Source organism: Parasteatoda tepidariorum, chromosome 4 (genome assembly GCF_043381705.1).
Source record: "Parasteatoda tepidariorum isolate YZ-2023 chromosome 4, CAS_Ptep_4.0, whole genome shotgun sequence".
NCBI lineage: Eukaryota > Metazoa > Arthropoda > Arachnida > Araneae > Theridiidae > Parasteatoda > Parasteatoda tepidariorum.
In genome coordinates, this window is record NC_092207.1 from 15,778,353 (window position 1) to 15,805,939 (window position 27,587).

The 27,587-nt window shown below is 28.0% G+C and overlaps 1 long non-coding RNA gene across 1 annotated transcript in view; it reads right to left on the minus strand.

Moving 5' to 3' along the window:
• Positions 1 to 27,587, minus strand: part of LOC107453389 (uncharacterized) — a 209,993-nt gene that overhangs the window by 56,698 nt on the left and 125,708 nt on the right. Inside the window, exon 5 of the long non-coding RNA XR_001585319.3 lies at positions 20,025 to 20,090. This is a non-coding gene — a long non-coding RNA (uncharacterized lncRNA). The remainder of the gene's footprint in view (positions 1 to 20,024; positions 20,091 to 27,587) is intronic.

The following is a 27,587-nucleotide window of genomic DNA, read 5'->3' on the forward strand; positions in this document are numbered from 1 at the left end:
TTTCCCCCCTCTCGGTTCTTGATATCCGTGTAGAGACTTTGTTAAAATTGCTTTATAGATGTTCAAAATGATAAGGGAATTTCATGTATCTCAATTTTTTGCATATTACTGTAACCCTGGAATTTATTGAAATCAGATGTGGAACTTTTTTTACTTTTATCCTATATGCATCAAGAAATATGGAGTTTTATATTTATTGAAACTTCTTTAGAAATTTTCTTTGATATGATTTATTTATCTGGAATTAAGTTTGTCATTCTATTAGGTTGTAATTTTTTTTCCTCACAGAAGACTTAATCACATATGGGATATCATCAACCATCAACTTCACACTTAAACTACATTATCATTATATATTTTGACAGCTGAGCTAGGCTTACTTGTGAAAAAGTTGCACTGATTCTATGCAGTAATTTCTTAATTTCTGCAATTTCAAATAAGGTATGGGGAAAAGCTATCTTTTCGGCATATTTTATTTCTTCTTATTATCGAAAAGGTAAAAATGCTGTTTAAGAAAGAGAAAAATTATCCAATGCGTGTGGATGACACATATTAACAGAATGCCAGTTCCGAAACTGGTTTATAAAATTTCGATCTGGCGATTTTTGATGCCGAAGATGCACCACGTTCTGGAGAACCAGTTAAGGACAATAAAAACACAATTAAGTCGTTAATTGATATAAAGTGGTGAAAAGCAATTCGTGTGATCACTTTGAATTTGATTATTCTTGATCATTTGAAACTCCTAGGTTTAATCTCAAAGCAAGAGATATAGGTTAATCATATGCCTTGTTACAGAAAAAAATTTGTGCTGTCACATTGGCGAATGTGACTTGCTTTTCAAACGTCAAGAAAATAAACCATCTTTGAAACGTATCATCACTAAGTTAAAAAAAATGTGTTCTCTACAACAATGTTCTGGGAGTCTTGGTGACTCAGGTTTAGAGCGTTCGCCTTCCAATGAGGTCGTGAAATGGGTTTAAATCCCAACAATGGATGCTTGATACGAATTTCGCACACGGCTCGCACAGACCACAGTGCTGACGTAAAATGTCCACAGGGGGAGACGGATCATGGGTTAGAGTCCAATTGTTGTCAGACTAGCCGTGAAAGGTTTCGTGGTTTTCCTCTCCATGTAACGCAAATGCGGGTTAGTTCCATCAAAATGTCTTTCACGAATTCAAATTTCTCCTAATACTTGATCCAGTAGCCCCCTTGTCTTCTGGATTGGGTTCAAAATGACAAAGATATGGAGTTGAGCATTAGTAGTCATAAACCTAAAAATTGGGTAGGGTTATAACAATGTTCTGAACTCTGCAAAATTATTTAGACGGCAAAACTTTTGCTTCAAATGAGAAGGTCAAAAATTCCCTAGATCATTATTATTAATATTATTATTTTTTTTTTGCCAGCAAAGAACAAAACTTTTATGAGTGTGGAATCATGCAACTTCTAGAAAGATAGCAAACGGTATTGGACCAGAACTTCTAGAAAGGACTTGGACCAAACTACAATTCAATAAAATATTTATTCACGATAAGAAAATCATCTTTCATTATCATAAGAATGTGTGTGTTTGGCTGCATACAGGACTACATACGGAATTGTAAACAAAATATGAAATCCAATTTTCGATTTTTTTTTTAAATCGCATTTTTAATTTTAATAATATAATTTTCGTTTTTCGTTTGAAATAAGTCAATTTATATTCTGTATGAGTCAAAGATGACAAGTAGGGGGATCTCCAGTAACTAACTAATTTAAAAACTAATTAGTACAAATTTTAACCCGTTGCTTTACTCAATTTTAACTGAACTTGAAACGATATAAGTCTTTTCATTTAAAACAAGTCCTTTCATTCTCTGCATGCATCAAAGATAACGAAAATTGGTGGTTGTAATATCTCAAGAAGCTAATATGTTTAAAAACGAAATAGTGCAAATTCTAGCGGATTGCTTAACTTAATTTTAAACAAACCTGAGATAAGCAGATCATCTTCTTTCTTTTAAAGTAAATTCTTTCATACTCCGTATGCAACAAAGAAAGTAAAAGGGGAAAGAAAAAAATAGTCCAATACCTCAATTAGCTAATATGTTTGAAGGCAAATTAATGCATAGTGTAGCAGATTGTTTAACCTAATTTTTAACTAACCTTAAGAGATAAACATCTTCTCTTCCTTCTTTTAGAGCAAGTCCTTTTATACTTCGTATGAAACATAGATGACAAAAGGGGAAGAAAAAAAAACTCCAATACCTCAAGTAGCTAATATGTTTAAAAACAAATTAGTGCAGATTGTAGCCAATTATTTAACTTAATTTTAACTAAACTTAAGAGATATACATCTTCTCTTTTTTCACTTTTTAAATCAAATCCTTTTATACTTCGTATGCAACAAAGAAGACAAAAGGGGGAAGAAGAAAAAAAAACTCCAATACCTCAAGTAACTTCAAAGAAAAGAAAGTAGTAAGAAATAGGTCTTAAGTTATAGGTCTTCGATAAGGTATAGCATACATATATATCTCTTCACCTTCCACGCAATCAGGCACCGAAAAATAAAGAAAAATTTTCTGAAGAAAATCTCAAATCGAAGATTGCCATAAGACGCCATTCCAAGCATCCTTCTTTTCATCTTTTGATCCCCCGTTCCTCTTATTTCCACCCCCACATTGCCCAATTTTCTTGCAGCACCCCCTCCATTCCCCTACCACTTCATCAGGATGGAATTTTTTAGGCCTTGCAGCTGCAATGCACCAATTCGAAGCATTTCTTTACTTTCTAGCTAAGAATTGACATTTTTGGGCCCTTATTTACCATTCTGGTTTGAAGTCTTGGATTTTAGAAGGAGAGAATAAAAAAAATATATATACTGTTCAGCTTCTTTAGGATAAAATCGATTCTGAAACTGGTGGTGGCGACTACACACCACCAGGCAAAGGCAGCATTTTAAAAGGAACAAACTTTCTTTCTCATAACGAAGCAGATCTAAGGACGCAACTATTGGGGACCTCCTGCCTTCTACCTTCCCTTCCTTTTTTTCAAGTTTTCTTACTAGAATATACAAGTTCTTCCCATTTTTGCATTCAAAAAGACTTAACTCTTGTCGAAGGGAAAAGTGTTCGAATTGGATCGGAGAGATTCGTGAAAAGCACCATTGATTGCTCTCGAATCTTATTTCGATACATTGGGAATTTTAAATAAAATTGCATTTTTTTCTTCTTCAGAACATCTGCTGTACTTTCTCACATTGAATGAAAAACGACTCTTTATTCAAATTTCAGTTCTGAGATTATGATGATTCTCAATGTAATTATTACGATAATATATAATACTATTACATAATCATAAAAATGATAAAAGTAATAATAGCGATAATAGTGATAATAATAACAAAAAATGGCAATAATTTCACCATCATGATAAAGATAAATAATAATAATCGACATAATTATAACCATAATAGTTGATTAACTTTTGATTAACTTAGTGAAAGAACGTGACAAGACTCAAGTCTGAATCCCAAAATATTGGGGTTGTAACGACTCTTTATTCAAATTTTAGCTCTGAGATTATAATGATTCTCAATGCAATTATGACAATAATATATAATACATATAATACTATTACATAATAATAAAAATGATAAAAGTAACAATAATGATAATAGTGATAATAATACCAAAAATGGCCATAATTTCACCATCATGATTACGATAAATAATAATAACTGACATAATTATGACCATTATAGTTGATTAACTTAGTGAAATAACGTGACAAGACTCAAGTCCGAATGCTAAAATATTGGGGCTGTGCCGAATCAAACAAGAAACAGTTCCTTTTTTTAATATATAAAACACAATTATTTAACATCGACCCATAAATTAACAAAATTAAAGTACCCGTAGCGGGTTACTTATAATCTTGCAAAAAATAGAAATTTTTTTACATATAAAACACAATTATTTGACATTGACGAATAAATTAACAAAATTAAAGTACCCGTAAGGGGTTAGTTATAATCTTGCGAAAAATAGAAAAACCTTATCGGGTTAGTATAAACATCAAAATCAAAAACTTAAACTATCTCTACAAAAATCGACAACTCTCTGTCGTTCTAAAAATTGTCTCGTGCTGATGTACCGTAACTTTTACAATAGTAATTGCCTTAAAATAGCTGAACGACTCTAATTTAATAAATATTACTATAAAAATCAGTGTATAATATTTTATGGGAATACTGTATAATATTTTTTTGACTGTAAAAATTACTGTATAATATTTCTTTACCGTGTAGAGTGTTTTGAAATATACCACAATTGATTTTAAAAACTACCAATTGATTCTACTTTTTTTCGAACCTTTGGAACTGTTTTCGGATATTTTTTTCAAATTATCTATTTGGTTTTTCTGTGTGCTAAATGCAGTTTTTTGTTGTTTTTACCATAAATGGAGCTTTACTAATTAATCGATTTAATTATTTCATCTTTACTTTTGCATGCTGAGACTATTACAGTCACTCAAAAGTAGTTTTACAAGAAAAGTACAAAATTAGCCTTTTATAATGTCTTCAAACCAACAATTATTTATAGCTATTGAAGGAAGATAAAATTTGGATGAAAAAAATTAGTAAACAATTCAGACGAAATTCTTTCAAAATCTAGTAAGGAACTAAAATATGAAGCCATGGTCTATGAATCTATGAAGCATTTCTGAAATTAGTAAGTTTTCAACAAGCATATATAAACGTTCTGAAACAATTGGAGGAAAGGTGGTGACAGGTTTTTTGTGAGAACGAGAAATTAAAATGAAAACTATATATGTCTTCTGATTTGATTACTTATTAACGATTAATATTGGCACTCAGTTGCCGATACTTTGTACCGTAAAATTCATTTTTACCGGAACATATACGGAACAAAAATCAGAAATAACGTAATTTTAGTACTAATAATTTACATAAAACCATTGAATCACTCTAATTAAAAAAATATTATTGTAAAAATCACGATACAATACTTTTTGATAAAAATGAATTTTACGGTAAAATGGCTTTTACGGTAAAATGGCTTTTACGGTAAAATGAATTTTACGGTAAAATGAATTTTACGGTAAAATGGCCTTTACGGTAAAATGAATTTTACGGTAAAATGGCCTTTACGGTAAAACGGATTTTACGGTAAAACAGATTTCACGGATGATGCACCCAAACTGCCAGTAATTTGATCCGGAATTTCTTACAGTATATTTAAACCATTCAATTGGTTACGGTTTCTGAAGAGAATCGAAATTCTGGTTTTCAAAATTATAGCTCTTATTACCACAGATTTAGTAATAAAAAAAATGCAAAACTGAAAAGTAAATTTAATAGAATAAATGGAAAAATAAATCTCATTCCAAATTTTATGACATATTTTAAAACCCTATTTCAATGTTAATTTTACTAGAATAATTACCTTAAGTAAAAATTATCAAGCTTCATGGTGTTCTTGTAGAGCTAGAAATATGATAAATTTTATCATATTCAGGTAGTTTTGACCAAACTTTCAAATCTTCGGTGAAATTTTTATTCTCATTACACTTTCCTTAAAAGGTAATTTTCCTAAAAGAATCTTTATCGTATATTGTCTTTATATATTTATTGTTTATTTTTATATTTTATATATTTGTTTATACATTTTGTTTTGTTTAATAAATAAGAAATTTTTATTTTCATCTCGAAATTTTTGCTGATAAACCAGTTGTACAAAATTATGATATATTGGAAAATTTTTGTAAGTATATTTGATAAAAATAAATAAAGATTTTAAATTTAGGTTCTTAAGTAGACAAAAGAAAAAAAAAATCTATTTTTGCTAGATCAAACACAAAAAAAGTACGACGCGCACATTTTTAAGTAAAATATGCAAAACGAGTATGTAAATCAGACCGATTATGTGAATCAGAGACCAGGCTTAGATATATGGTTTCACATTGTCTCATACAGTTCTTTTAAAACTAAAGAATAATTCCAGTTCCCCACAGATCTTGCGGACACCAAAATATCGCAACAACTTTCATTTCGTGAAAGGGTTATGCTAAATATTTTCAATGTAATGTCTTTTTATCAGAAAAAAATATCCAGTTTTTTGTCCTACTTATGTTTCTTTCATGGTAATTCTATTTATTACAAATGTAATTATTTCTTTTTTATTCCTATAAATCATATACTATTTAAATAAACAGAATTTCGTTAAAATATAATTAAGCTTTAAACGAGAAAAATATAAATTTTCAAATCAAAAAACATGCATCTTTTAAAAAATAAATATCACAAAAATATTGAAGGGCGTGAATTATTACAATAATTAGCCATGTTTTTCAAATTGTTCGGAAGAGAATTTTTGGTTACAAAAATGCAACGATTTTCCCTCAGACAATACAAAATTTCTATGTACTCTGCTGCCATCTAGTGTAAATTTAGGAAACTTGCAAAGTAACTATTTGTAAATAATACTCAAGAACATTTTGATGTAAAAATATCTCATTCATGAAAAGCAAGTACAATTACTCAATTTCTGTAAGATATACGAGAAAAAAATGCATAATTGTTAATTTAGAAATGTGCACTCGCGCATTCAAATCATGCACTACACATTTAAAGAAAATAATAATAAATTTAGCGTAAGCGGAAGGATTTGCACTTTTCAAACTTGCAGAAGTAAATTTTAAACTAGCAGTAAAGTAGGATTCAAGGAATAAATCGAAAATAATACGTTGCGTTTTTACAAAAAGGTCAAAATTACGAAGCAATTGCTATACTCAGGTATGTTAATCAATCGTAATTCTAATGGTACACATATAAGGACACAATCACTTATTTAAGATTATAATATAGGATTGTTTTATTTCAATTTTTAACGATAATTATTTATTAATTTTAATTCTTAATGATTTACTTTAATTTTTTAAGAATAACGACAAATTCTTAACAAAGTGATGTTTTATTATAAATAGAACAAAATAAATTCCGTTGTAGATTTAGGTCTTCAGAGAAAAACCTAATTCTAAAATGCAAAATGTACACCCACTCTTTCAAATTATGCATTAGAATAAAAATAAAAGCAAATATAATGCAAACTAAAAGATTTATAGTCAGCGAAATTTCAATAGTAAGTTACTCAACCTAACAGCGAAATAAGGATCCAACGGATTTCTCATGCTCAGATCGTTATTTCTTGCTGAATCTTCGAAGAACAACTCAAATAAATTTAAAGAACGAAAGAACCTTCACTTTTTTTAAAACAATGGCTAGAAAGTTCTTTTGACTATTTACCCAAGGAGAAACTTATGAATTATTCATCAAACTCCTCGCCAACTTCGAGTCCAAAAAAAGAAGCCAAAAAGAGCAAACCAGTTCATTATCTGATTCAACTTCTCAAACATCTATAAATTAAATTTAAGAGACTTTCCATCTAAAAAATAAATTTCATATGCGTGTGGCTACTAAGCCATTTTCTTTGGCGAGAAAGATTCATTAGTTTTCATATAGTTCATAGGGAGGGAAGCACTTACCGTTATTGCTAGATACCGGTAAATATATATTCTCAAAACAAAAGGAGCTTTCTTTCGTAATAGAAGCCATATTTTCTGGACCTATTTTTGCATTAAAGTGACCGGGATGGCTTTTTTTATTTTTATTTATACATGCTTGGAATAAGCTTCAAGTGTATGGAAGGGAAAATAAAGGATATCAGCCATAAATTTTTCATAAAGTAATGTGTTTAGAGGCATCTGGGATTGCCATTGGTTAATGTAAAGTACGTGTGAAGGTATAAGAAATGAATCTTATGAGTAGGGATAAAAAAAAGGGGAAAACGTAGTTGCCACTACATTGCCCTTAGTTTAACCTATGAATATAAAATAAATGAGAAAAGTGTTTTGTTGTTAGTTAATTTAATATAAGAAAATAAAAGCGTATACGAATCTTTGACATATTCAATACAATGCCCTTTGTTGCCCTACGTTACCCCTGATTTAACTTATGAAAATAAAATAAATGAGAAAAGTGTTTTGTTAGTTCCATTTGATAAGAGAATGCACGTAAAAATCAACACAAATCTTCGGTTTTTGTTATCTTCGAAATATAAATGATGGAAACATGTTCATATAATGTTTAGAAAGGTTTTAACTATTTAAAATAAGAGCTTTCTTTGTCGTTTAGAAAATATTAAAATGATTTTAAATTGAAAATTTTAACAGTGTAAAGGTAAAAGTTTTTTTTTCTGGACCTAGCATTAAAGTTACAGCAATTGTTATTTTTATTTAAACATACTTATAAGAAGCTTAATGCGTATAATGAAAAATAAAAGACATCAGCCATTAGTTTTTCTTAAGAAGAGATGTGCGTAGAGGCCTCTAGGGTTACTATTGTTTAATATAAAGTACCCGTGAGGATGTAAGAAACGAATCTTATGAGTATTGATATAAAAGGTGTGAGTAGGGATTACATTACCTATAATTTAACCGATAAATATAAAGTAAGTGTTTTGTAGCTGATTTCCTTTAATATGAGAATGCAAGTAAAAGCCTAATGCAAACTCTGACTACCTTGCTTACAAAAAATAGAATTTATGTAATAAATGTTTTGAAACATTTGAATTATTTTAAGAAAAAAGAAATTCTCATCATAAAATATTAAAATGATTTAAAGTTAAAACAATTTCAAGGTAGTTTTAAAACTTATAATTTTCAAAGCAAGCTTGTATTAAGTGTAAAATCAATTGAAGATAAATTATTAACGTATAGATTTGAAACATCGACAGATTTAAAAAAAAAAATTAATCTACAAAAATTAAATCAGTTTAAAAATATTATGCATTTATAATACCTCTCAATCAATAGCAACTAAATATTTAAATTGATTTTTAGTAGGAATTTACCTACTGATTTGATGTTTCTCTCTAAATTTTTTCCTTTTCATTGTTCAATCTCATACATCATTCCCAATTATGCCTTAGAAAAATATTATGCCCAGTAGTGGACTGATCGTAAAGACACGGCTCCCAGTAGAGCACCGAATTCAAGCATCACTGACTGCGGTCAGTAAGAGGGTGGGTGAACATATTCAATTAGCCTGCTTAGGGACCGAGGGTGCGTGGTATCGGTCCTTATTAAACTGTTCTACCCTTAAGTACTCGACTTTGAGCTCAGGTTGTTGGGTTACCAAAACGGGGAAGCCATCCCCTCTGTTGAGGATCAAAATTGCGAAGGTATCTCTTCGGATCATCTTCAGGGATGTTTCCGAAACAGTCACCAAAAGCTCATTGTGCAGCTATAGTACGACGTAAATAAATTACCTACTTGACTAAGCAAATATTAAGGGTTGCCAAGAGACACATTTAAATCTCATAAGGGTATCACAACTCATGAAATTCAGGAAAACCCCTTTTACTATTTTTAAGAATATCTTTAGACTTGCAGTGATGCATTTCATGCTATCCCATTAGTCTCAAATTTTAATGATAGTTTTACGTATCTTTCATTTAAAATTTTAAACTTACATATGTTAAACTTACAACTTATTTTGGCATTTGACCTCTCTCTCAATAGAAAAGGTTTTGCTTTATGGCTTCCGAGGCCGTTATCCCTTGAAGATGTCGGCTTCGGTGGTCATATTTTTATTTTCATTCCCATTGTTTCCTTTATTGCTTCAATTATTCTCTCTCTTGAAAATTGTGCTGCTTTTAAGCGCGCTTCTTTCAAAGATGGTTTTATCAATTTATAATTTAATATTTTGTATTCTTTTACTAAACTTACACGTCTTGATATCCATGAAAATACAAATAAAATATTTTCATTCTGAATCGTTCTTTTCTAATTTCTAATCTAGGTACTTTATTTACGTCGCACTGGAGCTGCACAATTTTCTGTTGGCTACGCTCTGGTAAACATCCCTGAGGATGATCCGAAATCATGCCATCGCAATTTTGATACTCTGCAGAGGAGATGGCTTCCCTGCTTTGGTAGCCGGACAACCTGTGCTCGAAGTTGAGCACTTTACGGTTGAACAGTTTAACTAGGACAGATATCGCGCACCCTCGGTCCCTACGCATGTTGATCAAAGTGGTCACCCACGTGCTTAGTGACCGCAGCCAGTACTGCTTGACTTCGGTATTCTACTGGGAACCGTGTCTTTACCATCAGTTCACTGCGGGATCTAAGGCTAATATAATTTTGGTTATATATTCACTTAAACTTGTGAAAAATTTTTATTGTTATGAATTCAAATCTTTAACGTACTTCTTCTCTCTGTCTTCAATTAAAGTATGACGTAGTTTCAAACCGGTTTTTTTTTTAAAATTTACAAATTACAGATTTTTATTACTTCAAGAACTGTATAGTTTCCATTTGCAGTTGAAGATCAGATAAATTTCCTAATCTATGAATAGTTTTTTAGTATTTTTCAAATGATTTATCCCTGCTATTTTTTAGAGATTCGCTTTAAATTGCTGATTTATCTTAAGATTTCCGAAACGACATTGCTTAATAACATAATCAAACACAAATGTTTGAAAGTATTATTTTAAAAATAATCACTTGTAATAAATATTAAATGTTTATGAGATATTCACTTATGCGTGGACAAGTATTTAAATACTTTTTTTGATGACTACAAATAAATATCTTTTTAAAACAATCATATCAAGGCATTTAACAATTTTTCGTAATTTGTATAATATTCTTTAAATTATGAATAAACCAGTATTCTTATGAATAAACCTTATAATATTCTTCAAATGAAATTCTTTAAAATGTGCATATTTGCATACATGATTTAAACAGACCTTTTAAAAATATATTTTATTCTGTGTATACGAAAATTTGTTTTTAAATATTTTTACTCTGATCAAAAGTAATTTTTTTTTGTATTGTATGATATTTTTTATACTTTAATTTTTATTCTCATTTTAATGTATCATTGTTTTTTTAGGATTTGGCGGAACACTTCCTTTAAGTGGAAAGAATACCAGTGTTCCTCGTAACACCACCAGTTAAAATCTTTTCTCCAGAGAGTAGAAACGATCCCTACCTCCCGGAAATTGACAGCTACTCAAGAGCGTACATCCTCTTTCCTAATTATGCAGAATAATTCTCCCTCTCACCTTAGAAGAAGCACAATTCCGCGCAGAAGTCAATTTAAAAGTAGACACCCACAGCGCATGCGCCCGGTAGCGCACGCTTACAACAAATGGGCAAAATCTGCAAGAAAGCAAAGCAAGCATTTCTCTCTCGTCTTAAAAGAAGTAAAAAGAAGATTTGGAGCAAAAAAACGAAGAAGAGGAGGAAGAAGAAGACGAAAACTAAATCCGTATTCCTGGCGTAATTCTTGCCGAAACTGGTTTATTCATAATACTCGTCAAAAAAAAGAGGGAAAAATATAAGAAAGAGGGAAAAAGTAAATGAAAAACTCCACCTTTAGGGAAACAGATTAAAGTAAGAATAAATATGTTGAAGCCGACCGTTGCTTTTTAACAGGAAAACGCTAGGGATGCACAACGCGTAAGCATGTAGGATCGAGAAAATTGCGTTTTTCTGTATTGTAAATAGAATGGAAAAGAAGCTGTCAATCTTAAGATCTCCACTACCCCACCCACCAACCGTCCGTTTTTGCATGGTGCACTAGACACAATTTTGTATTTATTTATTTATTTTTTTACTTATCCTCTTCCCTTGATAGAGATTGTTATCCTATAGGAAGATGAAATGAAATGCGGAATGAGAAACTTTTGGGTAACAAGGAAAATTTATTTTACTGACGGTTTCTTGGGGGATTTAAACAGGATTCGAACATTTTATTTATTTATTTTTTTTAAGCTGGAATTTCTATAAAGAATATTGATAAGGACTGTGTTTGAGAAATTCGATCATGACTAAAATAGTAATTTTTTATTTTAGGAAGTTTTTCCGAATTCTTCATATTCAAGTAATTTGTTAACTACTTTTTTTGTACTTCAATTTATATGTATTAGATTCCTAAGTTTTTGATTAAATCATAAATGAAAAAGAAGCAGTATATATATATATATATATATTGAATATATCTGACCCAGTGAATATAAAATAATTGAATATTTAAATACGTGCAATAAACTATTCTTTGATCAAATAGAGTTATGAGCTAGCAGCTATCACACATGTTATCTTTAAAATATGTGAAAATGCATTTAAAACAATGGCTAACGCTTAACCAATCAGAAAACTCCATTTTGTTTTTCGTTCTTCCGCTCGGGCGGTTTGTTGTAGAATGTTCTAATGTCTGCAGTGACCTTCCTCTTGCTTTGAACTATCTGAATGCCAAATTTCAAGGCTTTCGGTCGGATGGTTTAGGTTATAAGGAACACCACACAAGCAGACATTCATTTATATATATGTAATTAATGAGTAATAATGTTAATAACAAACTTTTAAAGAAGAAAATACTTGCCATAATCGTTAGTTTATTGAAAAAGACACATTATTCCTATATACACTAAGACAAAGCAAATCAAATTAATTTTCAGTATAGTAATTGAGACATTTCTTTAAAACTAAAAAGACAAAATTCCACAGGAGCAAACAAAGTAATGAGCAATATTATATATAACGAGACAATAAATTAAAAAAATACATATTTTGAAATGGTTAATTAAATAAATAAAAGAAAATTGTTTAGAACATAAACAAGTCATGTTAATCGAAATTTCCATGTAAATTATAATAAGGACANTTTTTGAGTGCTCCTCACACTATTGTATTAATATATTTTGCTTTGGCTTTATTGATACAATATCAGAAAGCACTCTGTTTTGCGGATATAATCGTGTGGGCTGAAGAAAAGATTATATCTTTTTTTCCGGCTTTTTTCCGGTTTTTAACTAACATTTCATTTTTTTCTTCTTCTTTTAAATAAAATGTTGTTTGTTATTTTTTTTACTTATTATTTCCCACCCCCTTTTTTTCATATGTCTATAATTTTTCTTTGTTTTATTCTTCATTTTGAACTTATATATATATATATATATATATATAACACTGACCGTTTCTTGGTTTCTTCTTGGAGTACATAAACATGATTTGAATATTTTATTTTTGTATTTGAGTGTTTTTGGTTTTGAACTTCGGTACGGATTATGTTAAATTCGCTCTAGTTTAAAATAGTAGTTTTCTATCTAGAAAAAGGAAATGAATTTTTGAATGTGTCATATTTCATTTACTTGTTATTTACTTTTTATGTACTTGTTCTCTTCTGTTGATAGAGATTGTTTTCCTATAGGAAACTAACTAAAATGGAATACGGAATGTGGAAGTTTTAAGCAACAAGGAATATTTATTTTGCTGATGCTTTCCTCAGGGGATTTTTACAGGATAAAAATATTTTGAAAGTTTTTTTTTTTTCTTTAAACCGAAATTTCTGAAAATAGCTGGTAAGGATTATGTTTGAAAAGTTCTCTCGAGATGAAAATAGCAATTTTGCATCTTAAGATAATGCTTTTCTGAATAAAATTTGATTTATTTAATTAATGTTATGCACTTATTCCCTTTCTTTGATAGAAATTTTTATTCTACATGAAACAGAAATGAAATACGGAATGAAATTTCGGGTTAATTATTTTACTGACAGTTTCTTAGGTAATTTAAACAGAATTCGAATATTTTATTTTTCCATGGGAATTTTAAACCGAAATTCCTGAAAAGAACTTAAGTAATGATTATGCTTGAAAAATTCAAAATTGATGAAAATTGTAATTTTGATTTAATTTAATTTATTTTAAATACCAACACACTATCATCTTACTTTTCATATCACACTTATTTGTCTCTCGTTATTTCATTTTTACTTAATATTGTTCGTTTGTACGCGGATAGTTTTTCTATCTTTGACAAGTAGCAATTATTTCTACGAAATGTTTTAAATTTCTGTCAGTTGAAGAAAATTACTTTTGTTACATTATTCCTTTTTGTCCTGTTCCATGTATTGTTTTTAAATATTCTATGTTTTTCTTTCTATTCTCTTTTCACCTTGCCAAGTGTTCTGACAACAGCAAGGTACAATAATCTCGAATGTAATTTAGAATATAAAAACATGTTACATGTTTGTGGCTAATTTAAATATAAAAATAATAGGAAAAGAAATGTTATTTATATTTAAAACTTAAAAGGAAAAATTTGATTACGAGATGACAAATATGAGAACGAACTATTTGTAAACATAAACTGGAGTTTTTACACTGTGAGAATAAAATATTTTGATCTATTTCATTTCGTTGAAAAACGTTTCTTTAAACAAATTATGATTTATATCTAATATTGTACTTACCTCAGCTCTATTTTTTGTCAAAAATTTTAAGCTCTCACCCAATAAATGATTTTAAAGTAATGACTTTCTTCTTATTTTAGAGATAGGAGTATATTATAAGAGTATATTATCCTAATAAGAGTATATTATCTAATAAGAGTATATCATACGAGTATATTAACTTAATAAGATTATATTATCTTAAAATTTTTACGGAATTTTATTAGAATTTACCTTCATAGATTCTTAACTTTTCTTTATTACCTCTCTATATAAGAAATCATTTAATCATAAACAATTTAAAAGTGATTTTCTTTTATTTTGTAAAAAAAAAACATTCTCTTTTTTTTTCTATAGTTATAAATGATATGATTGTTAAATTTTGTTAGAAAAACGTATCTGATCAGAAGTTACCCGTATCAACTTTTAAGTATGAATTATTGTTACTCAATAAATTTATACTCCTCCTTCCACTAAAAGCTTTCAAATAAATTTTGTTTCATGTTTATTTCAAATAGTTAAAAATAAAATAATCGTAGAATTTTGTCAGAAGCATTTTAAATTAGATACTTTATTCTGAATGACAATAGTTCTAATCTAATTATTACTTCATAAAGTGCTAACTTCAGTTCGAACTATCTTGCCTTTTGAACAGCTGTCATTAAAGCTGCAAAAGGAGTTTCTAGATGTAATAAACTATCTACTTTCATACAGATGAGACCGCTTATAGCGGCATCTAGTGGAAATCTTTAAAGCCAGCGTTTCTGGCACGAAAATGGTTCGGGGAGGCGGAACATTGATTTAGTACGAATAGACACATTGAGGACATCTATGTTAAGAAATGAACATTTAAAAAATGTTTTCTGTTTGTTATTGTTCAGAATATCCTGCATTGTGACGCGACGAAAGCATCCTAAAAGAGAATATAACTAGCTATCACAAGGTACCGAGTTTTTTTTCTTTTAAAATTACCTTTTGCACAAGGTGCGAAAAAAAAGGACATTTTAATAACTTTTGATCTAATAATCGGATTTTGTGGACCTAATTCTGACTATATTTTAAGTTACCAAATTAGACACATATTTTTTCTGGGTAATACCATTTTTCTGCGAATTCGAATTTTTGACCTTAAAAATATATAGAGGGTGTAACTCCAATAATAAAAATATGGTCCGAATTAGACAAAAGGGAAGTCAAAAGCATGGATCCAGCTACCCCCTTCTATTATTTGTGTTTTAAATCCAATACCATTGAAAAAGGTGTTTTTATTCAAAGAAATTGTGTTCGTAGTCTGATTTTGAAACTTAAAATATAGTCTACATTTTATATTTTCAAACCATTTAGATTGATTCCTAGTGAGTGAAAATCCGTTTATTCGACCAAAAGATGCTAAGATCTTATCTTACTTTGCTCATTGAGCACATCAATGTATCTTTCAGTTCCTTTTATTCTTCCATTATATTGTTTCGTCATGATTCCAAACATTCTTTTCTTAGTGATGTCCATAAAGGGTTTATTCGAAAACCAACTCGATGCTTCGTAAAGATAAAATATGTGAATTTTCTTATTCTTAAAATAAAATATTTAAAAGCAAGGAATTTTGTTGCATTCTAAGTATTTTTGCTAGATACTGAGCCATACTCAATTTTATTTACATGAAAATTCAAATGCAGAACCTGCCATCATATTTGCAACTACAAAAGAGCAATGCCAGTTTTTTTTTCAAACGAGAAAAAAAATAGTTTGAATTTTTAAATAATGCAAACGAAACAAAAAAAAGTTTGAATTTTTCTTCTTTCAAACGAAAGAAAAATAGTTTGAATTTTTAAATAATGCATTATTTCTTTTCTCTCCACTTTTTAGAAGAAAACTCACGAGAAAGTTATGAATGTGCATTTCGCACATGCGGATGATCATAAATAAATGCACTAACTTATGGATTAATGCTAAAGAACATAAAAATTGTTAAAACTGAGAAATTTAAAAAAAAAAGAGATTGACAAAGAAATAATTAATATTAAGACAGGATTGACAAAGAAATCTATTAAGTAAATACTTTGCCAAGCACTGTTAAAATATTTCAGTTGAACATCGGAAGAAAACATATAGCAACTTTTTTTTCAAAACATTTCCAAGAAAATAAATTTTTTTAATGAATTTGTTAAATAATTTTAATTGTATTATAAAATGTATAGGAATATATAAATGAATATGTATTGTTACAAACTTAAAGCAGCTAATGTCATGGACTGAATTGTATAATATCGAACATATATGCTCGCATGTATATATGTTCGATCTTACGAATATATTCATATTTTATAATTATTATACATATGAATATTATATAATGTATTATAAAATTCCTATATAGTACATGACAAAATGGATTAAAAAATCTTTTAAATGAACATTTTCCCAAACACTGTTAAAAAAATTCCCTTAAACTACAAAAGAAAATGTAGCAACTCATTTTTAAAAACATCTCACATAAAATTTGATTATTCTTTAAACATTTTGTTAAATACTTGTAATTGTATTATAAAATGTATAGGAATTTATTCACGAATATGTATTGTTACAAGTTTGAAGTAATTTATGTCATGGACTGAAATGTATAATATCGAACTTATATGCTCCCTAATACTTGAATTTTTCTATAAAATTAATGACAAGTTCAGGAATCAGTCTGTGAACATTCTAGATATGAATACCACACTATACAAAATAAAGGAAGCTTTTAAGATAAATTTTACTGTGTGATTTCTAAACAATAGCAACAATTAACTTAACAGTAAAAATTATTTATATAATCTTCGATTCATTTTTATTATTTAATGTTATAATTTTCGAAAAACGTTTGAAGGTATAAAATTTATTACATTTATTTTATTTCCTCTAATTTTTCATTTTTCAATCTTAAATTTAATTAAAACCCAAGAGATAGTCATGGAGAAAGAAAATTTAAAAAAGTAAAAGTTTTTTTTAAAATTTTTTTGAAAATTGAAAATAACGCGTTAATGAAATTTTATTTCTCAGAGATTATTTAACCAATCTTTTAAAAAATTTCTATTTTGTCATTGAGATTACATTGTTAAAAAGAATTCAAAATTTTACAGTTTCTAAAACTTTTCTTTGATTATTGTTCAGCTAAGTATTAAAAATAATAAGTAATGACTTTTTTCGTTAGGACTTACTTTGTTGAATTGAGTATGAAAAATATTATTTCGTGTGAAGTGTCTTAAAGATTTATTAAAATTCTGAAAAATCTCTGTTTATATGGCTACACTGTTAGAGTATTAAACACATTTTTTGAAGTATTGCTTAACATATTTTAAGGTTGATCATCTAACCTTGAAGATAACTTCGTTTTTCACACAAAAGTCTTAGTATAAGGTCAAAAATAAATCATGGAGTCATATGGTTGTTTTGCGTAATGTGTAATTAGTATTTTAGAAATTAATTATTTTTAAATATTTTGAAACTTTCTAAATAAATTGTGCATTTTCCAATAAAAAATAAGAATTTTTAAAGAAATAAATTTTTTTGAAATTTGTAAGTGTACATTTGCTAGATTCTTTAGCCATTTTATTATCTATGCATTTTAGTTCAAACAAATCAAAATTTAAATGAAAAAATTTCTGATACCTGAAGTCAAAACATTTTAGGCTTTGCTCTTAATAACTTTTCACGTTTTCTTAACTGACGTTCACTAATCAATTTTATCAATTTTTATTTCTTATTATTGTTATTTTGACAACAACTCGTTCTTGTACTAAAATTGTTTCTTTATCTTTGAATTTCGATGAAAATGATACCTTATTTTAAATTTTGAAAAAATATTAAGTTACATATGAGGCAGTTAATAATAATAATTCAGAATTTCTTATCTGCAATGTTTGGTAAAAGTTTCAAAAGTTATTAATATTAGTATTAGTGCAAACATTTTTTCAAGGTTACAGTAAAGTTTTGTATTAATGTAAGCAAATTTTTCCAAACACAAAAACCAGTATTGCTGATAACTTTTAGTATCAGCATTACAGTTCTGCCACAATAGTTTTATCATTTTCATAGTTTATTGTACTTATTATCAGCTATCTTCAGTACATTCCTCTTAGAAAAGGACAAAAAATTATAATATTAAATTGGATTATAATATTTACTTGCAGTTATTTACCAAGAAAACAAATTGCTTTTTGAAAGTAATATTCATGTAGCAAAATTATTATTTATTTTTTTGTAATTTCAAAGGCATTTAATTTGTTCCTTCAGTTCTGTATTAAAGTTCTCAAGATCAGTATATTTTACAACCATTGTATCAAGTATAAATTTTAGTAAAAATCTATCCTCAAACGATGCTTTAAAAAAGTTTTTAGAAACAAAAACTCCGAGTTACTTCATATCGAAAACTGTTTAAGTTATCCACATTTTCTTTCCTTGGCGTGCGCCTACCAATTTTTTTCCCTTTTATATGGACTCTCACCTCGCTTCTTTCTCTATAGATCCTCTTCCCACCTCTGACACACGCTTAGTTTTTTTTGGAGGAGCTCTTTTTTAGATATTTTTTCATTCATACTTGGCCCGATGTTCGAAAATGCTATATAGGATGAAGGAAAGATCTATATGGGGGGAAGGAAGAATAAAAGGTATAAAAAAAAGGCTGTTGCAAAAAATAGGTGTCAGAAAAGAAAAACTACAAGAGGACTTTTTCACCGATATTTATAAGAGTAGTGTGCTACAACATTTCCTTTTGCTACACCCTTCTCCAAAGTCGTTGACCCTCCAAAAAAAAGTGGATCGTTTATCATGGGTCGCGCGCCCACCGACAAATTTAATAGTATATTCACCTTTTTTTGACTTCATTGTGAAATATTTACATATTATTAATGTAAAAAATATATTAATAAAAATAAATATATAAACAAAATATTATTTAGTATATCATCTAATATTTATAGAGTTGTAAATCGCTTGTACTATAAGACTGATTTTTGTTCACGAAACTCTTGTACTTTTTAATTAAAGGCAAAAGAAAAAGTTTTGAAAAAACTCAAATATTGCTTGTCTCGTCTGTCAACAACTTAATTTTTAATTCATTAATCATTTATAAACAATTGTAATTTCTTATTATCATTCAAAAATCCTTAATTAATTTTCTCACCAATTCTTAATATCAATCAATAATTTTTATTATTTATTGATTCAGCTATTAGTATATAATCAATTAACTCATTTATTACTGCAGTCATTAAGTCTTTGCTTCTGTTATCAAATAGTTACTATGATTATTTACACAATTCATAAAATATTGAGGGATAGAAACACTTTTCGTTAAACATTTATTTACTCATCACGTTATAAATTCACTCAGTATGTACTTTCTCAAAAGATTAGTTAGTTTTCATTCGATATTCCATTCTTAAAATAACTTAATTAGTTCAAGACTTAATTTATTTCATCGTCGATTATATTCGATATTCGACTGTATTCATTATTAATTCAGTGTCGTAACTAACACTAACACATTAAAAAAAATTATTCTTGAATTTCCTCTACTGAATTTCCTAAATTTTCCATTACTAAATATATTTTAATGCTCATTAATTTAGTAGAAAATAATCGCATACTTAATTTATTTGCATATTTATTCGCTTACACTGTAGAAATCATTTATTACATTCTAAACAAGTTAAAAAAATTTGAAACTCACCTCAAACAATTAGATCACATTGCAAACAGGAGATTAGGAAAAATTTTAGTTGCCAGACTTCTTTTCCTGCAATAGACATACACATAAATATCGCAAAGTAAATGTACAGTGCGCAAAATAAAAAAAGTACCACCTTGAATAATTTTCGTTCTTATGATCAGATCTTCACGTTCTAAGGCTTAATCTTAATGGTTTGAGGGGGTGATTTGAAATATACTAATTATTTAGTGCAGACGATATTTTAAGTTGCGAAATCAGACACGAAAAAGTACTGAATAAGCATACCCTTTTTCGACGGATTCAGAATTTTGCTCCCCAAAATATAGGGAGCTTCATTAGTTGGACCTAATTTTTGCCGTAAAATTCTTGTTATTTAACCGTATTAGGTGAAAGTGGTTTAAAAAAAAGGGTTTTTCACAAAGTTAGCAGTTAGTATACCATCTTATTTATGGTTATTTGACTGTTTTGTTTGAATATGATAAAATAACAATTAAATAAATTATTATTTAACCATTGTTCCTGAGAAACAAAGTTCTACTTAGTGGTATCGCATTTTTCATTTCAAATGATCAGTTATTTTTTTAAAAAAAAATCTGAACTCAATGTCGTTCAAAATCATTTCCTGACATTGGAATTTTATGTATTAAAATTGGATTTTTATGTACTTTACAATTAAAATTTTTTATCCTTATTCAATTTCACCATAAATATTGTTAAAAATGTAAAATAAATTGCTTTCTTACAAATTGCGTTTCAAGTAAACTGTCATTATAGAGGAACAAAATTTTTTTATTTTATTTGTATATGTTTGTTTTGTATTTCACTACAGAGAAAGTCCAATTTCACGTCTAATTTTAGAATTTAATTTGTTAGATACGTTCATTAATTTGTACATAGAAGTGTGAACTTTTAACTAATACGATACGAGTAAAATAAATTCTTTCAATTTCTTTCAACTTGCCATTCAAGTAAATGGTCATTACAGATGAACGAAAAAAATGCTTTGATATGCATAATTGGTCGAAGGGAAACTTCAATTTCCCATCTAATTTTATAGTTTAATTCGTACGATACACTAATTAATTTGTATATGAAAAGTGCGCTGTCTTACCACTGAGAGGAGTTAAACAAATTGCTTTCTTTCAAATTACCATTCAGGAAAACGGTGGTTATAGATGAGCGAAAAATTGCTCTGATTTGCATAATTAGTTAAAGGGAAAATTCAATTTCACGTCTAATTTTATATTTTAATTCGTAAGATATGCTAATTAATTTGCATATAAGAACTGTGCACTTTTAGCCACTAAGATAAGGGTAGTGCGCTCTTTTAACTATAAAGATCGTAAGGAAACAAATAACTTTCTCTCAAATTGTCATTTAAGTAAACGGTCATAATAGATGAACAAAAAAATGGTTAGATTTGTATCATTGATTACATGAAAATCCAATTTCACGCTCAATTTCATAATCTAATTCGTAAGACGCACTAATTTGTATATAAGACGTATGCTTTTTTTAAGATCGAAATAAAACAAATCGCTTTCTTTAAAATTAGCATTCAGGTAAACGGTCATTATAGATGAACGAAAAAAATTATTTGATTTGTTTAATTTTATGTCTCGCCAATAAATTCATTAAACTGTTTCTTAATCAAATTGGTTAAATTTTAATTTTTTGTTCCATTTAAATCACTTAATTACTTTTCTAAGAATGCCAAGACGTAGAATTAGTATTGAGAACAAAACTAGCATTATTAGCAAATTTATATGTAAGAAAAACCATTCCTAGTTTTATTTTAAAGTGTTTGTATTTTATCTTTATTTTATTGTAAAGTTAAAAACAGAAAATTAATCGTAATATTTAAAATTCTCTAAAAGAAAAAGCAATTTTTCTCCTCATTGCTATATATTTATAACAATATAACAGTTTCAAAGCAGTGCCCTCTATTGCCAATGTAGTGAAGCAAATACATTTTTTCTGGATAATTATATATCCGAATATTTTATAAATATTTTCATTATATAATATGTCAAAAAACGCAAAAGCTAGATGTCGTTATTTCATATTAAGTTAACATTCGTTTCATAATAGTTTATTAAACAAATTCATTTAAAAAATAATAATAATAATTTACTTAGCTGTATCCGAATTTAAATCTGTCTCAAAAATAAGGGAAACGAATTCAAGATTAGTTAAGTTCAGTTTTAAAACTTTTATTTTTATGAATAATTTAGATGAAGCAATTTTTTTTTTGCTTGGAAATTTTGATTGCGTACTTTTTTTAAAAAATAGTTTTAATTTGAAGTTAACTTTTATAAATAGTGATGTGGACTTTTAAAGATAATTAAGACTTATTTTTATTTAGAAATATTCGATATTATCAACTTAACAATACATAATTCTTTTTAGAAATATTTCTTCATTTATTTTTTTTAAAAAAAATAATTCTTTGGTAAAAAATAATTGGCTAGATTTTTAACACCAAATTTTTTCTTTATAGTATGTATAAAATTCCTAATATAAATAGGATAAAAGTTCACAATATATTTATGTAAATCATTTAAGTAAAGTTTACAAACTTAAAAAACGAACTTTGATTTTATTTATAAAAGTTATATCATTTATTAAAGTTATTTAATGATCATCGATTATAAAATACAGGCTTTAATTATCTTTCCTTTTCAAGGTAACTTATGAATGAAAACATGGTGTTCAGACATTTGATAATTGATAGTAGATAATAATACCGTACATAATTTTTAATGCGACCTATTGTTCTTAAGTTTTATTCATGAACTGTTTTCTGCCATGTTGTGTTAAATATAAAATTTGCATGCAAACTAATAAACTGAATAATTGAATTGATTCTAATTTACTTATAATTTTTGTATCATTAATCATTAACTGCATTTCCTTGAACCGTATAAGCAATCAATATAACAATAACCTGTAAAACTGCTTTAATAAAGATTATTACTTACTGTACGATCCATAAATTTTGTTTTCTAGGGTCCATATGAACTTGTAAATCTGCTTAGTTAATTAAAATAATATAATTTACATAAAGATTTACATTTAAAAAATGAGATATATTTTTTTTATGAATGTTCTATATTGATTGAATATATTTAAACCAGGATTCCCAATTTTTCTAAAAAGTTTTATGCATAAACTTTGTTCTTTTAAGCTGTAATAAAACCTTGCACCGCATAAACGATAATCTATTTAAATGCACTGTGCGCAAAATCATACAAAGTACTATAATTACTGAATAAAATAAATTAGAGTATAAAAATGGATTGAAAAATTATGTAAGGTGAGATTTAAACTACTTTGCGAATTTTGTATCGTTAATTATTTTTGGTGAGTCCAATGTTTTACATAACGCTCAAATTTTTTTTTTTATTAAATTTGTTTTCTAAGTTGCAGCGAACATAGCAATGAAGTATGCGAATATTTGAATTATCAATGAACTATGAACTTATTGATGTGTTCGAGTCATATCTTATTTGAATATTATTTTTAATAGATAATTTTTATTCGCGTAGCTTTTTCTTGTACAAATTTTTTAGCGAATATTTGTTTTAACATTCGTTTGTTTGCTTGATGTATGTCCATAAAATTCAAAAATTTTCTCTCGCAGTTATACAGGTGATTCATTGATGGCAACTGCTGAATAATATTAGTGTCTAAAAGAACTTTATTTAGAATTTAACCTACAAATGTTGGCATTCAGCGTGACTGACAATAAATATTGAATAAAACTTATTTGTTAAGTATCTTTCTTTCTCCTTTAAACCATAAAATATCAACACCCAGCATGCACTGACACTGAAATTTTTGGAAAATTTGTCTGTTAATTTTTTTTTTTTGCCTGTCCCTCAAATGTCAATATTCAGCAAAGTGAGCCAATGAATGTTTAGAAAATATTGGAATATTTAAAATGCCCTGATACAGAATGTTTATCTTTTTTAATTGTCTTTATTCTTTACTTAAATCTGCTAGTCTCGGTAGAATGAAGATCTGGAAAATTGAATAAAATTTGTGTTTTTGCATTTATGCATTTTTCACATGCAGTAACAAAAGTCGATATTTAGTGAATATTAAATAAAATTTAATGAATAAGCAAGGAATAAATACATTTGTTAAATATCTTTATTGCTTACTTTCTCAAATAAATATCGAAATTCACCATCAACCGTCGATGATTTTTGAATAAAATTTGGTTGGTATATATTTTAAATTCTTACATGTATGGCAAATGTCACCATTAATCATGTACTATAGTAAACATTTAATGAAATTGTGTTAATGAATGTCATTATTTCCCTCTTTCATATGCACCAATAATTCAGTCAGTGTACATGTAATGTCGACTTTATACTTACACTAGTGCTGAATATTGAACAAATAAAACTTTATTTAATTACTGTTCTCTTTAGAATCTTGCCTATGCATGCTGAACGTCGACATTCAGCATAAACTAATTCTGAATAATTAATAAATCATAATCTTAACGCAGTTCATGGTGAATGTCAACATTCAGCATATTCTAATGCTGAATGTTGAAGAAATTCACTTAGTAGTAGTTTTTGTTCTTCTTACAATAACGTTAGCTGTAACATGCTGAATACAGAAATTCAGCATTCACTGTTGATATTTTAGAATAAGTAACCATTATTGTTTGTTCTCCTTAGAATATTTTTATTAGTGTATGCTGAATGTTGACATTTGAAGGTGTGATTGCCAATGGTGTTTGATAAATATTTCAAAGATTTCACAGAGCGACTATGTTAAGTTCTACATCTACTTATTTTGATCTTAAACAGTGAAAAGTATGAATAATAACTCATATCTTGGGGTCTCTGGAATCCTAACAATAGTTCTTTAGAGAACTTTTCAAGGTTTAGAAGGTTTCAAGGTTTCTTTAGAGACTTTTCAAGGTTTAAGTGTTTTTGATGGGAAAAATTCATCTAAAATGTAGAGGAAAAAATCCGGAAGCAGCAAAAATTTTTGTTTTCAAATAAAAAAATAAAAAAAATAGATTGCATAGGCTTTTAGTTGTGCTAAGATATGGTGTTGAGATCTTTCAAAAGTTGCGTCAGCGATTGCGACCTTGAAGAGTGGGGGATGGAGGAAGGTTAAGTTCTTAGGTGCGTCACCTTTTTCAAGGTTCCTTCCTCCTTCTCAATCGCGGAAGGTGCCAGGGGTAGATAGGAACTTACTTTTTTATACCGTCTCGAGACCTTTTTTTTTTGTATCTAGGAAAAAAGTTGTTAAAAAAAAGTATCGTGATTTCCGGTACTTTTCCGTTCTTTGACCTGTTAAGAAATTTAGGATGTTTACTTTTTATCACCACATAAATCATTTTTTTTTTCAAACTATTTTCTTATGTGTACGAAAATATAAAAGAAAAACTGTATTCAATGGTGAATATCACGAATTTTGGCTATTCCATGTTTTTGAAACATATTTATTTCAGAAAGTTATAAGAAATGGCGTTTTAAGTGAAAGGATTAAGTTTTTGAATAAAAACTTGGAAGCGTGTAACCCTGCTTCATATACAACACATTTTCAAATATTTTAGTCGCATTAAGTATTTTATTGATAAATAATATGAGATAGCTAAAAGTTGTTTGTTACTTTACAGCAGTGTATCCCGAAGTGTGGTACGCGTACCCCCAGGGGTACGGGAACAGTTTAGCGGGGGTACGCGTTCTTATGCGAAATATCTTGCAACTTATTTAAAAACAAAGCTAGTCATGAAAATTTTCGATTACGTATTTTTCTATTGGCTATTTTTTGCAGAGTTAACAGCTAATAATTAGTGGTGTCAACAGCTAGATGTGTTTTTTTTAAACTTTTGTGCTATTTTTTTTATCACAGCAAAAACAATATCATCCTTCTCACTGATGCCAATAAACTTATTAACAAAATATAGAAAGAAAAAAAAATATTTTAAAAAAAATATATTCATTTTTTTTATTAGTGACACATAGCGTTACGAAAAATTTAGAAAGGGTACACAAAACTCATAAGTTTGGTAAACACTGCTTTACAGTATTTAAGAGGAGTTAATAGTTTAGATAATTTAAGAGAATTTAACAAAGTTTAATATTGTTTAGTAATTTGAGACATATCTAAGTGTATTTTTATAGTTCAAATACTATAAAAAATTTCAAACTTATTCACAGTTCATTCATTCACTGTTTCTCATAGATAAACATATTTATTTCTAAAAGCTCTAAGAAATGGTGGTTTAAGTAAAAGGATTAAATTTTCGAATCAAAACTTGGAACAGTAAAAGTCTGCTTCATATGCAATTCATCTTCAAACTTATTATTTGCAAACTATTTCAATAATAAATAATATAGGCTAGCTGAAGATAGTTGGTTCTTATTTTGAAGTATTTAAGGAGAGTTAATAATTTAAATAGCTTAGGAGAATTTTATTTTTAATTTTATTAATATTGTTTAGCAATTTAAGACACATCTAAGCTTATTTTTATGGTTTAAATACGATACGAAATTACAAACTCATTCACTGGTTTTCATAGATAAACATATTTATTTCTTAAAGTTATAAGAAATGGCGTTTCAAGTAAAAAGATTAAATTTTCGAATAAGAACTTGAAGAGTAAAATTCTGCTTCACACACAACTCATTTTCACTTTTATCAGTTGTAAAAAGTCACATCATATTTCACAGTCATTGTCAGTTCACATTTTTCAGTTGCATATTTAAATAATAAATAATATAGGCTAGCTGAAGATTGTTTGTTACTTTGAAGTATTTAAGAAGAGTTAATAGCTTAAATAGTTTAAGAAAATTTCATTTTTAATTTTATTAATATTGTTTAGTAGACACATGGAAGCATACTTATATGGTTAAAATAAGAGAAGAAATTTCAAGCATCTAGTCACTGTTTTTCAGTTCTGAAATTTTGAACCACTTATTCTATTTAAAAATATATACATGAAAAATGTGATCCCTTACGTTAATTAGTTCTTAATAAGTTCGTTCTTAGTTCTAAGGTTAGAGTAGCTTCAAACCACTGCCTTATATATCTATATATATTAGTTTTTTTTTTGTTTGAAAATAACTTTACACCAATTGAAAGACAAAGATATTTGGCAATGTACTTCGTCACAATTGGGCACATTTCCAGCTAAAGCATCTTTATTTCAATTTTATTAATCTTACAGTTTTACTCTCCTAAAGTATCATTTTTATCAAATCTATATACAATTTCTTCACTCTCTTCAAATTTTCTGAAACTATTCATACATATATCTTTTTTTTCTTTCCTACCTTCAGGATATATTTTTCAAACTGAAGAGCAAAAAAAAAAGAAGAAAAAAAGTGAGACATTCACGCTTAGCAAGGCACCCACTAACAAATTCCCATATCGTCAGAGAAAAAGGATAGAACACTTTCAATCACAAAGCGCGTATGAAAAGGCAAAACAAAAAGAAAGAACAATGAATACACGTTGAAAAGACTCTATAATACATATACAAAAAGATATTTGGAATGGAAGTAGTTTTTCGGAGTAGTGCTGTCC